Raw genomic sequence first — 3,697 nt, forward strand, 5'->3', positions numbered from 1 at the left:
CATCCTTAGTTAATGGTAAGCTGCATGTCCTGAGCTTAACCGTTTAAAACTAGAAAACTCCCTCATGAAAGCAATACACAGGATTTCATTGCCTACATTTATAGAAGCATTGGCCCTTGCTGGTGATATCAGCTTGTACTTGGCCCAGAAAGGCCATTCACTTCTACAGACGCATTGGGCTGCCAATGAAAATGTTGATCTCTCCAGGAGAGTGACTTAAGATGCCCTGAATGATACTTCAGCTACATTTCTGTAAGAGCTAGAGATTCGAATTTCAGATGTATATGTTTTTAGTTAAGAGTAACAAAGGAGAGCATGATTCTAAAATCCTACCTAGATGCCATGAGGACTGGCCTGGACGACTTGGAGGCCAGCAGTTCCTATAGCAACCAGCAGCAATTACGCCCCTACGCTGCAGCTGCTGGGGAGTGCCGGTTTGGAGATGCCTGTGGGTGAGATCTGTAGGCTTCAAGTCCTGCACCCCTTTGACCCAGGACAAAGGAAAGCTCATAAGAAGATGTATATGTCGACATTTGAACATGAGATGGAAAAGGTGTTTGCCTTCCAAGCAAACCAGGACAAAGTGTGCAGCATCTGTATGGAGGTGATCTTGGAGAAGGCAAATGCATCTGAGAGGAGGTTAAGCATTCTCTCCAGGTGTAGCCACACGTACTGCCTGTCCTGCATCTGCCAATGGAGATGCGCCAAGCAGTTTGAAAATCCCATCATAAAGTCTTGTCCAGAGTGCCATGTGATAGCAGAGTTTGTAATTCCAAGTGTGTACTGGGTAGAAGATCAAAATAAAAAGAATGAATTAATTGAAGCTTTCAAACAGGGAATGGGGGAAAAGGCATGCAAATACTTTGAGCAAGGTAAGGGAACCTTTCACTTTGGAAGCAAGTGCAATTACCGCCATGCTTACCCAAATGAATGGATTGCAGAGCCAGAGAAACTACGGAAGCAGCTGAGTTCTGAAGCCACTTGATGTTCTTTTAATTCAGTGTGGCTTTGGGATTTTATCGAGAACGGAGAAACCCAGCAGGTCAGGAACAAGGATGATGTTGACATGACAGAGCTTGGAGACCTCTTCATGTATTTTTTTGTAGTAGAATCATCAGAACCCTAGACAGTGATGACCCCTTCCTTCATTTATGGCTCTGCAGTCACAACTTTACAAGGCAGGGTGTAGAAGCAGTGAATTCCCTTGGTCTCTTCATGCTCCACTTTCACAGCCCTGGTGAAGGGGAAAGCATAAGATAACCAAGTCCACGGAATCACTGCATTTAAGTTCGTAGTTGTACCTCCAGCACCATTACCGGGAAACAGCTATATGGTCCAGCTGCTTTAACTGGTTGCTTTTAAATGAAACCCAACTGCATCATTCTTGTGACTTTCTTTCTTAAGCAAGAATAAACTTGGAGCTGCTTACAAAGCAAACAAACAAACAAACAAAAAATGTGTAATGTAGCCTAGAGCTGATGTCGTTGGCTTCTTAATGCCTATAAAAATCAATATAACTTCTGTCAAAGGATGGAACTACAGCATAGTAGTAGAGGGCTTGACAGCTATATATGAGAGCCTGGCTTAAATATTTAGCACCACAAAAAATTAAATTGCTAAAAGGTATAAAAATTAATAAAAATATATTTAAATATTTCTCGAGGCATTCATAAGTCTACTAAATTTTGTGGTTATGATTTTAATAATTTCAATCATCTTGAGTTTATATGTATGTATGCTGTTATATGTAAATCTACTTATAACTATGTGGCAACATCTACATTAGCTAAGCAATGTCAGATACTAGTACCACAAAGTACACACATTTTCATGCCAGAAGTGAGATACTGAGTAATAGGGCTCTGTGTCTTAACATAAAATATTGCTAATATCTATAGACAGAATAAATGGCATAAAAGTACCTAGTAGTTATGTTAAATTATATTTTATTTAACCACATCTACACACTAACCAAACAGCAAAGCAAACATTCCTCAAATTGAGGTGCTATTAAAATGGTTCAATGTATGGAGAGTCAGAATTCATGTTTTGGTGACTTCTAGTAGATCCAAGAGCAGGTAGGTGAAATTATGAAAGACCAATGCTGATACAGACAAATACCTGCTCCAGGACAGCGTGAACAGTAATGGAAAATAGTGAAGCAAAGAGAGAGGTCTCTACCCTCCTCTTAGTTGACAGTAATCTTGGATGCAGTATTTCCTTTGAAAAGGGTAAAGTGGTTGACACTTTTTGTTAGCACAAAGCAGACTTTTTAAAGCAAAATGGATAATTAAGGATGAGAGACCTAGACAACTAGGTCTCTCAGAAATGAAATGTCAGGCCCACTTGAGACATATTCACATATTATCTTTCTCCAACTTTCCATAAATTTTCAAATCTCTGAATGATGTCTTAGTCTACCGACATTTGTGATATTCTCTTTGAAGTCTTGGAGTAGTCTTTCTTATCCCTTATGTTGGCCTGACATCACAACAGCAGATTTGGTCTTTTCCCAGTCATTGGTCATATTAAAGAATATAACAATAGTTTTGCAGAAAAAAATATTTAAAGGAAACTAAAGCTGATGATAACACTTAAAACACTATTTTTATTCTCCTTTGACAGTATTCATGATAATTACTTACACTCCACCCTATACAAATTTGCTTATGAAGATTTTACTCATCAAATTTCTACATTGCAGAGATTTATTCTTTTGTAATAAAGTTTTAGTCATTTCAACATTGTAAAGGTTGCAAGTATTGACAAACTTTTGTAATACTTAAAAGTTAAATTCATCTTTTCTCAAAAGAAATAAGATTTTATTCAGTGTCTTCATGCAAAACTCCTCATGTGAGAGTTCATGGCATTACAAAAGCCTTATAAAAGTCATATTTGGCAAGTTATCTGGGATCATTGAATTTCTGAGAGAATTAAATGATCTACTAAATTCATGTCTATCAAACAATAACCATATTACTTACATCTCATATGGAAAACTTTGAAAATTAACTATGGGTAATTAAACAATTATACTGAATGAAAGAGTAAAGATTTTGATATAGAGTTATTTGTCAGGTAGGTAGTAATATAAAATGTTCCAAGGGATAATGTTAGCTGATTTTGAACATAATAATAGCATATTTGACAACAGAACAAAATGATGCTATTATACATGATGAGATACAATATATTGCCAAATATATTGTACAAGAATATAGGACAATAAGAATTTTACCATTAAGACAAACGTGATTCTCATGGAAATGACTTTGATACCAAAGAGAGTTTATTTGCCATGGCATGATATACTTTAGGCATATTCGCTTTCAATGTTATGCTTTGATGAATGACTACAATGACAATAATATAATAATGATGAGAGTATGTGGATGGAGATGAAATTTCAGAATTCAGTTATGTGAATCGAAATGTATAACTCAAAAGAGATAAAACATTTAGATGATAAGCATATAAAATATATGGATGTCATACTTTGTTTACTCCACATGTGAACCCTTACCCACTGGGAGGTATGACAACTACCTCATATACCATGCTAGAGCCTTCATCTAGTAACTGATGGAAGCAAAAGCAGACACCCACAGCTAAACACTAGCCAGATTCCTGGAATCCAGTTACAGAGAGGAAGGAGTGATGAGAAAAGGGCTCAAGACCAGGCTAGAGAAACCCACAG

General features: G+C 36.9%; 1 pseudogene; it reads left to right on the top strand.

Moving 5' to 3' along the window:
* The first annotated feature begins 315 nt into the window (after positions 1-315).
* Positions 316-1,126, top strand: LOC127215449 (E3 ubiquitin-protein ligase makorin-2-like; annotated as a pseudogene).
* Positions 1,127-3,697: the final 2,571 nt, after the last annotated feature.

The sequence above is a fragment of the Phodopus roborovskii genome, unplaced genomic scaffold (genome assembly GCF_943737965.1).
Source record: "Phodopus roborovskii unplaced genomic scaffold, PHOROB, whole genome shotgun sequence".
NCBI classification, from domain to species: Eukaryota; Metazoa; Chordata; class Mammalia; order Rodentia; family Cricetidae; genus Phodopus; species Phodopus roborovskii.